Source organism: Balearica regulorum, chromosome 25 (genome assembly GCF_011004875.1).
Source record: "Balearica regulorum gibbericeps isolate bBalReg1 chromosome 25, bBalReg1.pri, whole genome shotgun sequence".
NCBI lineage: Eukaryota > Metazoa > Chordata > Aves > Gruiformes > Gruidae > Balearica > Balearica regulorum.
The window spans coordinates 6549477-6560731 of record NC_046208.1 but is presented as its reverse complement, the minus strand read 5'-3'; positions in this window follow the sequence as shown (position 1 = coordinate 6560731).

Below are 11255 nucleotides of genomic sequence, written 5' to 3'. Positions count from 1 at the left end.
TCAGTTGTGTTGCTGGGTCTTTTATATGCACACAGTGTAATTTATTTAAAGGAACATACACTTTTCCAGGTGGTAGCTCAGCTGTGGACTTGTGACCTGTGTATATGTTTTAAGATCTTGGATTTGGGGGTTTTTTTGTTCTGGTTTGGTTTTTTTAAATGACATTTTAGAATTTGAATTGGCTGATATCCTGCTGTTGCTACGGGACCTAAATGTTACTGTCAGTCTGCTGTAAAGCACAGATTGCTCTATTTATTGTAGAAAGTGAGTTTATTTGCTTTCTAGAATTGTTTATATCAGATGGTATAAGAGAGGTAATAAGAAAATCTATGCTTGTAAAGAAAAAAAAGCTAATTTTACCTACTATAATCTGACTGTCTGAGACTATATTTTCTCTCTGAGAAATAAATGTTCTAATGTATTAAAAAAAAAAAAAAAGAGAGTCTTTCCTTGCTAGTGTTGTCCTGAGGTCCAGGACATCACTTGCCATGATGAGGTTTATTCATCCTAGTAATCCCAGATGCGTAAAAGTGGTTGCAAAGAGCAGTGATGGGGAAGGGATGCGTGGAGGGATTTCTTGTGCTGCCTTGAACATCTCCTGGAGGTGAGTTTGTTCCCTGTGCGATGGGTAATGGGGTTGGGTGCTGCAGGATGGGATCCCAGCGGGTGCTGTGCATGGCAGCCCCCTGGCCTGGCAGGGGTTGAGAGCCCCGAAGGGATGGAATTGGGAATTTTGAGGCTTGAATCCCATCTTCTAGTGATGCTGACAGCCCTTAGTGAGTCTGGGTACTGTGATGCTGGGCCATGGGCCGGGGGATTTGCCAGCAGATGGAGACGTGCTGAGCGATGCGGTGGCAGTGGGGCCAGACGCTGGAGCCCGACGTGTCCCTGGCTCTTGGCTGGGGAGGGTTCCTCATGTCCTGAGCAGGGCTCTTGCGTTGTCTCTCTCCCTAAGATGCATTTTCCCTCCCTGCACAGGCTCCTGCACCGTGGTGCACCATCAGGACCCCTTCGCTGCTTGCCCCCTTGGGGCAGACCCTGGGTTTCGCTGGAGGCTGCTGTTCTCCGAGGGCGCAGGTATCGTTCCGATCCACCACGAGTGTGAAACCAGAGACGCAAAAACCCTGCAGGTTTTTTTCCCTTCCTTTCCCCCCACCCTGTTGTCAGCCCCAGCACCACAAATTCTCTCCAGTCCCAGTTTGCAAAGCTGGGTTTTCCCTGCCTGGATCTGGCCCCAGCAGCAGCGTCTGCAGGAGCTGCCAAGATCCAACGTCCCTCCAGAGCTACTGCAACAGCATTTCCTGGGGCTGCTGCCGCCAGCACCTTTGCCTGAAATCAGTAACTAATTTGTAGTGTTGCAGGCAAAACTTCTTGACAGAGAAGTTTCATTTCCCCCTGATGACGTGGTGCGTGTTTGCTTGGTGGTGTCAGGTACTTCGGGTGCAGCCCCCAGCCTTGCCCCATCCGCTTCTCCATGTTTCTTCTCAAGAGTCACAGAAAAAGAAGAAAGAAAATCCATGAAAACGAGGAGATCCCCTGGCTTGGCATGCTGGCCAGGGAAGGACACAGCTTGTTGTTGGTGTTGAGGCAATGCTGAAGGCCAGCAGGTTTTGCTCAAGGGGAGGGGAAGTTCCTTGAATTTCTGCAACCATTCCTAATTTTCTGAATTTCATTTTTTTGTTGAGGTGCCGGGTGCAGGGGTGGCAGGTAATGGCCAAGAGCGACTCACCTCTCAGGCCCAGAGAAGGGTCTTGGAGTTGTCTGTAAGTATAATTAGCACTTTCGATACAGATGTAGCATATATGTGCAATGTAAATGTGCTCCACGAGAACACCGGGGGGCAACTTTCCCCTCTGTGTGTGACTCAGCCAGACCCTCGTGGGGGGGTCCAAGTCCCCTTTGGTGAGGACAGGGGAGTTTATGCTGGGTGCTGTGCCTGGGTTTGGCCTCGGGCTTTTCTGCGCGAGAAAAAGCAAAGGGAAGGAAGGAGCGGCGTGGAGCCGGCTCCTTAGAGGCAGGTGACAGACCCCAGTGGTGCCACCACGCCGAGGATTAATCCTCCCCTGCTCCAGCCTCCCGAAATAGCCCTGGAGCCAAGGTCCCCATGCTGCCCCGGGCAAGGGCTGCCGTGTTGATGAGCGGGGACATGGGACAGCCATGGGAAGAGGAGGGAGGGTATCAGGCGGGCAACACGTATTTAATAGTGCTTCAGTGCCCAGAGGGCTTGGAGCCGGGGCAGCAGCTGGGAGGAAAGCCATGAGCTGTATTTTTATTCTTCCTTGCAGCAGCAGCAGCAGCCGTGGGCAGCCTGTGTCCTCAGAGCAAGCCAGGACCCCTTTGCAGCTCAGGATGGGAGTCTGATCCCGGGAAGGATGGGCTTGGGGTAGAAAGGCAGCGTGGACGGACAGGGCGGGCAGATAAAGGTGAGGATGAGGAGGGAGGGGCAAGTGAGGGAGACGGGGCTCTCCTTCCAGTGTGTGATTAGTTTTTCTTCAGTGTTGCTCAGCATTTGATGGATGATGCTCCGCTGTGAAACGCACTGTAATTACTTAGCAGGACAGCAGGGATTCATCAGCGGTGATCAATATTCACAGCATCCATCACGCCCACGGGCAGCCTGATCCACTGTGCACGCAGGGTCTGCACAGACCCGCAATCCGAAGTGCCGTGCGTGTCCCCACAGACCCCCGCCTGTTTGGGGTGAAGCCGTGCAGACCCACAGCAGTCCAGGACCATACCCAGGGCGTGCAAAAAAGCACCTAATGATGACGAAATACTTTTGGCACACGTTGGCATGTGTGCATGCACATACAGGCTGTAAAATGTGAGTTGGTGAGGTTTTCAGTGAGGCAGCAGTTACAGCGGTAACCAGACTAGGGGGGACAGACAGCCAAAGCGGGTGAGGATGGACGGGAGATGCTAGAAACTGATGTCTCTCACAGCGCTCGCACAGATGGGGAAACTGGATTTTCACTCCAGTTTATTGACTTCGTTCTTGGCACCGTCCTGATCAACTCCTCTCTTCACACCCGTAGGCATTTTCTTAAAAAAAAATTTCCAGTAAAATAATATAGAAGAGAAAAAACCCCCACCCAGCTCATTCTAAAAAGCACAATATTAAATTTTAAATCCTAATTTTCGAGCTAATCAGGTCCCTGGCTGGCTGGAGCAAAGAACCAGCCCATTGTCCAAGACAACGAAAAGCAGCACTTTAATAACAGCAGAGTGGCGAGCAGCTGCCGTTCTCCCTCGCCACCATCGATCAGAGAGTGTGTGGTGGAAAAGAATTAAAAGAACCAGGATACGACATCGTTGATGGATCTATAGGACTGGAAACAAATGATGGAGCTTTGCTTGGGGATTTATGGAGACTGTTGGTCCACGTCCGCTGGGGCAGGCGGCGATGCATCCTGGGACCAGTGTGGGCACATCTTTTGCCCTGGTTTTTACGTCGGCTTTGGCAGATTTCCTGCCCACCAGCCAGGTTTGATCAACCCTCGTTAGGGCAGCGTTAATATCCCCTGCACGCAGTACGGGTCGAATGGAGTCGGGCTCTGCTTTGCAAGGCCGTGGAGCCCCGCAGCCCCGCGAGCTGCAGCGCTGACAGCCTGGTGCTGAGCCGCAGAGCTCTGCAAGTCAGGGAAATCCATGGACAGCGGGAGCTCCCGACGTCAGGGGAAAGCCGGGATGGCTGCGAACACCGCTGAGCTGTCCTGGGAGCTTTTCTGGGAATGCTGGTGAAGTATTTGCATTGTAGCTTGTGTGTTTTAACTCTGCCTGTTTACAATGACACTGATCAGAAAAGAAATGAAATTGTCATGCTAATATATTTTAATTAGTCCATTCGCATTGCTAAATAAAATAAATTTTGCAGGCAGACATGCTTGCTGAAGTGTGAACTTTCATTTCTCAAAAAATTATTTCTTCTGCCTTCCGAGGAAATTGTAAGCTGCTTCTCATCGCCTGACCCCAGCTCCTTCTGCAGGACCCGCTCCCTGCGGCGTGGGGGTCCCGAGGGCTGCGCCTGGGCTGGAACACAGCATGGAGCGAGGGCAAAAGTTTGGGAAGAGACCAGGATAGGGGACCGGCAGGTAATTAATTGAGTGGGGTGATGGGTGGTAAGAAAAGGATATTTAGCCTAGGGTGGGGATCAGCTGATTTAAAAGAAAGCCTCGTATCTAGTGCCAGGTATTTTAACTGAAATGGAATGGCATGAGGAGCTGGAATATGAATCTTTGCAGACCCCCTAAGTCCAATCCCAACCGTTAGCTGTGGCTGAGGCTCCAGGGAGCCGGTGGAGCTGCAGGAGCAACGGGCAGAGCCAGGGAAGAGGGAAGGGAGCATCGACTGGGCCCCGAAGCTGCAAAAAGCACAAACCAGCTCTGGTCTGTCTGGTGTGGGACTGCTCCAGGCACCCGTCCCGCTGCTGCCACTCTGGGATGCTCCAGCCATCCCCTCGCTGCCTTCCTGGTGCTGTTGCATTGCAATTTGAATGCCTTCGTGTTTAAAAGCAAAAAGAAGCTCCCTGTCACCATTCCCACCCTCTCCCCAAGGGCAGCTGGTTTGAGAGGCCAAAAAAAACCCCAATTTCCCAAGACCTGGCACCCTTGGCTGTCACCTGCTGTGGCATCCCTGGGGACTCGGGTGCTTCCTCCTGTTGCTCTAATCCGCCCTGGACAATATCTTGTACTGTAATTTAGTGAATTATTTTGGGGGTTGGAAAAAAAAAAAAAGATAAGTCTTACTATCTGTATTTCGAGCCTTTATATCTTAATTCGGAATCCTGTAACTGGGAAGGTTTTATTATGCACAGCATTCCCTGGCTCGGGGAGAGCTGCAGCCATAGGTGAAGGTATTAAAAAGGGAGTTCATCACTTTTTTTTCCCTGTGATTTCCACCTGTTGCTAAATTCTCCTTCTCCCCCGTTCCTTGCAACAAGAAGGGACATTGGGAAGCTGCTTCTCCGGAAGAAAGAACAGAGAAACAGCGGCTGTGGAGCTCCCTCAGCCCAGCTGCTGCCATTAACTTCCCTGCTGACATTTTGGGATGAAATTATTACATATTAATAAAATAGCTTTTCCTCTCCCGCCCCATCTTTTCCTCGTTTAAAAAATGAAATTATAACAACTTACTGAATTACTCTGCGGCTAAAAGATTTCCACGACGATGGCATCCTCCCGGCACGCCAGCTGCAGCATGGTGCCCACACTGGCCCCAGCGCCTGCCCCCGGCTTCATCCCCCCCCATCCCGAAATGGGGGAGAGGAGCGAGCGCGAGGAGTCACGGCAAGAAATTCAAACCGCGGTGGGGCGAAGAGGATGCCTTAGTGATGGAGGGGGGGCAGCCCAAAGGGGCATGAGGTGAGTTGTGTGGGGTCTCAGCACAGGTTTGGGGGGGGGGGTTGGGGTGGGGTGTCTGTGATGGGTCCCCACTGGCATCGCCCATGGCCCCTCACTGAGCTGTAGCAGGACAACAGGTCCTGAAAATCCCGTTGAGGTAATTAAGCTGAGCCACAAATTAGCGGTTTGGAGACTGATTGCAGTGGATGGGGAAGGGATTTGGAGGCTTGGGGCTGCCCCAGCTCCCCAGACCCTTTTTGGAGCTCTGGAGAGGGCCAATTTCCACCCACCCCCACCCAAGTAGCACTTTTCACAGCTGTGTAATAAATCTGACTTTTACTTCCTCGCACCATCGACACTGCAAGGCCGCCGGCTTTGCCTGTCTCCTCGCTGGCCCCTTACGGATGGCACCAGCTGGGTCTGTGGGGGTGAAACACCCCGCAAAGCCCCACAGCAGCCCCGTCCCCAGGACCCCCCGCCCAGCACCTGCAGCTCCCTGCACCCTCCTGCACCCTGACAGGTGCCAAATGCAGGTCAGGCACCGACACCACTCAGCTGCTGCAGGATTCAGGACCTGCAGACCGGCGGGGAGGGCGAGGTGGGTGTGTTGGAGCTGGAAACTGGGACGCCAATGGCCTCTTCCTCCTCCTCCTCCCCAGCACAGTAGCCCTGGGGGACCCTCCACAGGCTTCATGGGGAGAGCGGAACCCCATGACCGTTCCAGCCACCCTGCCCTCATCGTGACTGCCCTGCACGTCCCCAGCACTGGCCCGGTGACTGTCCCCGAGGTGGCTGGTCCCGCAGCCTGTCCCTCGGCTGGCCCAGGCATCAACGGATGGGGGTGGTTCAAGGCCATTGCACGGCAGCACCGAGCAAATCCCGCTCCCTGCCCGGGCTCATCCCACCAGCTCCAGAGCGAGTCCCCTCGTCCTCATGTGCAAGTTGCTGTCAGGACACCTGCAGGAAAAATATCGGGAGAATATTTCATGGGTGCCAAGTGGTGCTGCGGGTGTGGGGCGAGCCGGGGCTGCGCCGGGGCTGGGGGAGGTCCCAGTGCACACAACCGAGGGGCTGCGTGGGGGGCACCAGACCCTCTTCCCCCACCCCATCAGCCCCTCCCTGCTCCTAATAAACCACGCCGGCATTCATATGTACTCTCCCCACCGCCACCAAAGGCTCCCCTCTCAGGGCTCCAGCATCCCGTCCCCTTCCCTGCTCCCCCCCACCTTGCACCTAGCCCTGCCTCAGTTTTCCCCCCCCAGAGGTTGGGAGCAGGGACAGAGGGGACAGGGGTGTGGGGGGAAGACTTGCTGTGATGGTTTTTATTTGTCCCAGAAGTCTCATGCAGCTCCAGCACGAGCAATTTCAGAGCAGAGTGCGCTGCTCCCCCTCCTCACACAGCTCCATCCCACACCACTGCTGGCTGGTGATGAGCCGGGCTGCCGGTGGCACGGGGGAGATGGGGATGAGGATATTTGGGAGGGTGGAGGTGTGTGGAGAGGTGGAGGTGGAAGGAGAAATACAGGGAAGGAGGCAGAGATGACAGGGTGGGTGGACGGAGGGATGGACATAGGGATAAATGGAAGGATGGGGGATGGATGGAGGGACAGATGTGTAGATGAATGGAGGGATACATGTGTGGATGAAAGGAGTGATGAGAGGATGGACAGAGGAAGAGATGGAAGGACACAGGAATGAATGGAAGGGGAATGGATGGATGAAGAGGTGGACAAAGGGACAGATAAAAGAAAGAAGCACATGAGCTCAGCCAGCATGGGACCAATTTGGAGACCACAAAGAGATGTGCACAGGGGACTGTAGTCAAATTATGGGGAAAAAGTGAGAGAGGGAGGTGTAGAGGCCAGAGAGGGGACAAAGGGACAAAGAAGGGACTGTCAGGGACAGCCAGCCACCAACATCTGGCCAGAGCATCCACCTGTCCCACTCACATTGATATCCAAAAGAAGAATTTTCCACTTTACAGGGACAGAAATGTGTTTGGGTTAGTGCTTAGAAAATGTTTAAACAGGGTTAAATGCACTGCATACATTTCTGATGACTATATCTTTGAAGAGGAGCCAAAAGACTGATAAAAAGCATGCTTTGCTAAAGAGCAACCTTGAAAGAGAGCTGAAAAACTGATAAATATGAACCATCCTGCCCCAGAAGACACCCAGAGCTGGGTGACTGCCAGAAAAACCTGAAGTCAAGAGGAATCATCAGTAAATTGGAGAAGAGAAAGGTGACAAGCAAAGTGGAAGGGTTTCACCACTGCCTACACAATAAAAGAACTATGCAAATAACACTACCCACAAAGTGAAAGAGCATGCCTGCTAATTTAAAGATGCTTGACCAATAGCACATGATGTGCTAATTAATTGCCAATTAGCATAAATTTAGGCGGGTTTTTCTAATCCTGTAACAAGATAAATATGTGGTAGATGTAACATGTAGTGTGATAGCTGTGTGGAATTACTACCAAACACATATATCTAGGCAGACATGAAATAAATAAAATATGCCTACTCTGTGTGTTGGTGTACAGGACACCTGGAAAATGATCCCACTTTGGAAACAACACAATGTGAGTGGCTCTGCGTGAGGGCCGCGGAGGGAGGTTTCAGGCCAGGCAGCCCTTTTGGGGCTGGCACCTTTGGCCTGGGAGCAGGGCCTCGACAGTTTTGAGAATGGAAGGTGATTTTTGACAAGAGTGACGTGAGGCGATATGTTGAGCCCTTGCTTGGATAGGCGAGCCCGCAGCCCCAGTGTGAGTGGGCCTGTGGGACGGCTGCTGAGGGACGTCAAAACTGAAAATGTCGTGGCCCTGCTCCAAGATGAAAGATCCCAGCCCCGAAAACTCTTTCTTTCCTGAAACCTCAACCATGGCCCCATTCACAGCCTTACTAACCCTGAGGCTGCAGGCTCCTTTAGCCATCCAAAAACTCCAAGGAGTGACGCACCATCTTGCTGCCCATCGACCAGCTTCAAACGTCAAAACTGAAAACGTCCAGGCCCTAATTCCAGATGAAAAGTCCAAGCCCCGAATGGTGTTACTTTCCTGAAACCTCTACCATGGCCCCATTCACAGCCCTACTATCCCTGGGGCTGCAGGCTCCTTCAGGCATCCAAAACCTACAAGGTGCAATCTACCATCTCTCACCGTCGACATGCTTCGAGATTCAAAAAATGAAAATGTCCAGGCCTGGTCCCAGACAAAATGTCCCAGCCCCGAATGGTATTTCTTTTCTGAAACCTGAACCATGGCCCCATTCAAAGGCCTGCTAACCCTGGGGCTGCAGGCTCCTTTAGGCTTCCAAAACCTCCGAGGTGTAACTTAGCATTTCAGTGCCCATAGACGTGCTTTGATCGTAGAAACTGAAAATGTCGTGACCCTGCTCCCAGACGAAAGGTCCCAGCCCCAAAAACTCTTCCTTTCCTGAAACCTCAAGCAGGGCCCCATTCACAGCCCTAGTAACCCTGGGGCTGCAGGCTCCTTCAGGCATCCAAAAACTCCGAGATGAGACTTAGCATGTCTGGCCATTTTCCGGCTTCAAGCTTCAAAACTGAAAACGTCCAGGCCCTGCTCCCAGACGAAAGGTCCCAGCCCCAAAAAATGTTTCTTTCCTGAAACCTCAACCATGGCCCCATTCACAGCTCTAGGTTTAGGGCCATTAGGGGTAGGGTTGGGGATTATTTAGGGTTAGGGGTTATCAGTTAGGGTTAGGTTTTAGGGTCAGGGGTTAGAGTTAGTGTTAGGGTAGGTGTTAGTGTTAGGTTAGGGTTATAGTTAATGGTCCGGGTTATGGCCACTAGGGTTAGGGGTTAGGGTTAGTGATAAGGGCCAGGGTTATGGGTTAGGGTCGTTAGGGTTAGGGTTCGGTCCCATGGGGTATGTGTTCAGGTTAGGGCCATTAGGGTTAGTTTTAGGGTTAGAGATTAGGTTTAGTGTTGGGGTTTAGGGTTAGGTCCATAAGGGCTAGGGTTAGGGGTTAAGGTTTAGGGTTAGGTTTAGTGCCATTAGGGTTAGGGGTTAAGGTTACGGTAGGTTTACGATTTAGGGTTAGGGCCATTAGGGTTAGGGTTCAGGGGTTAGGGCCATTAGGGTTCGGTTTAGTGTTAGAGGTCAGGGTTTAGGGGTTAGGGTTAGGTTTAGCTTTTAGGTTTAGTGTTAGGGGTTTGGGTTAGGGTTTAGGGTTAGTGTTAGGGCTGTTAGAGTTAGGTGTTAGGGTTAGGTTTAGGGATATGGTTTGGATTAGGTTAGGGGTAATGTTAGTGTTAGCGTAGGTGTTAGGGTTAGGAGTTAGGGTTAGGAGTTAGGGTTATTAGGGTTAGGCTTAAGGGTTAGTGCCATTAAGGTTAGGCTTAGGTTAGGGTCTTTAGGGTTAGGGACATTAGTTTTAGCTTTAGGGATTAGGGTTAGGGCAATTAGGGTTAGCGTTAAGGTTAGGTTTTAGAGTTATGGCCATTAGGGTTAGGGTCAGTGTTAGGGTTTGGTTAGGTTTAGTGTTAGGGTTTGGAGTTAGGGTTTAGGGGTTAGGGTTAGTTTTAGGGTTAGGGTTAAGGCCATTAGGGTTAGGGTTACAGTTTGGGTTAGGGTTAGGGTTAGTGTTAGGGGTTATAGTTAGGGTTAAGTGTTAGGGTTAGTGGTTAGGGTTATGTTAGGGCCATTAGAGCTAGGTTTGGTTTAGGGTAAAGGTAAGGTTTAGGGTCTATAGGTTAGGATTAGGGACATTAGGGTTAGGGACATTAGGGTTTCGGTTAGGGTTTAGGGGTTAGAGTTACAGTTTAGGTTTAGGGTTAGTGACACTTAGGGGTAGGGTTAGAGGTTAGGAGTTAGGGTTAGGGGTTTGCGTTAGCGGTTATGGCTTAGGGTTAGCTTTAGGGTTAGGAGTTAGGATTAGGGACATTAGGGTTAGGGACATTAGGGTTTCGGTTAGGGTTTAGGGGTTAGAGTTACAGTTTAGGTTTAGGGTTAGTGACACTTAGGGGTAGGGTTAGAGGTTAGGAGTTAGGGTTAGGGGTTTGCGTTAGCGGTTATGGCTTAGGGTTAGCTTTAGGGTTAGGAGTTAGGGTTAGGGCCATTAGGGTTAGGATTAGGGGTTAGGGACATTAGAGTTAGGTTTAGGGTTAGGATTATGTTAGGGTTAGGATTTGGTTAGTGGTAGCATTAGGGGTTAGGGTAGGGGTTGGGGTTAGGTTTAGGTTTTAGGGTGAGGGTTATGGTTAGGGGTTAGGGTAAGTGTCATGGTCATAGTCAGGTTTAGGGTTTGGCTTAGGGTCATGGTCAGGGGTTAGGGCCATTAGGGTTTTGGTAAGGGGTTAGGGTTTAGGGTTAGGAGCTAGTGTAAGGTTTAGGTGTTAGGGATAGTGTTAGGTTTATGGTTTGGGGTTAGGGTTACGGTTTAGGGTTAAGTTAGGGCCATTAACATTAGGGTCATTAGGGTTAGCGTTAGGGTTTTGGTTAAGGTTAGGGTTTAGGGTTACATTTTAGTGTTAGGGTTAGTGACACTTAAGGGTAGGGTCAGCAGTTAGTGTTAGGGGTAAGGTTTATGGTTAGGTTTAAGGGTTACAGTAAGGGTTAGGGCCAGTAGTTGTGGGGGTAGTGTTAGGGTTAAGGGTTAGGGTTTCAGTTAGGGGTAGGGATTGGGTAGGGGTTAGGGTTTGGCGTTATGGGTTTGGCTTAAGGTTAGGACCATTAGGGTTAGGATTTGGGTTAGATGGGATTAGGGTTATTGGTTAGGGTTAGGGTTAGTGTTAAGGTTGGGGTTAGGGGTAAGGAATTAGGGTTATGGTTTAGGGTTAGGGTTGGTTTGAGGTCATTTAGGGTTAGGATTAGAGTTAGGTTTACAGCTAGGGTAAGGGTTGGGGTTAAAGTTAGGCTTATAGTTAGGTTATGGGTCAGAGTCACGGTCAGGG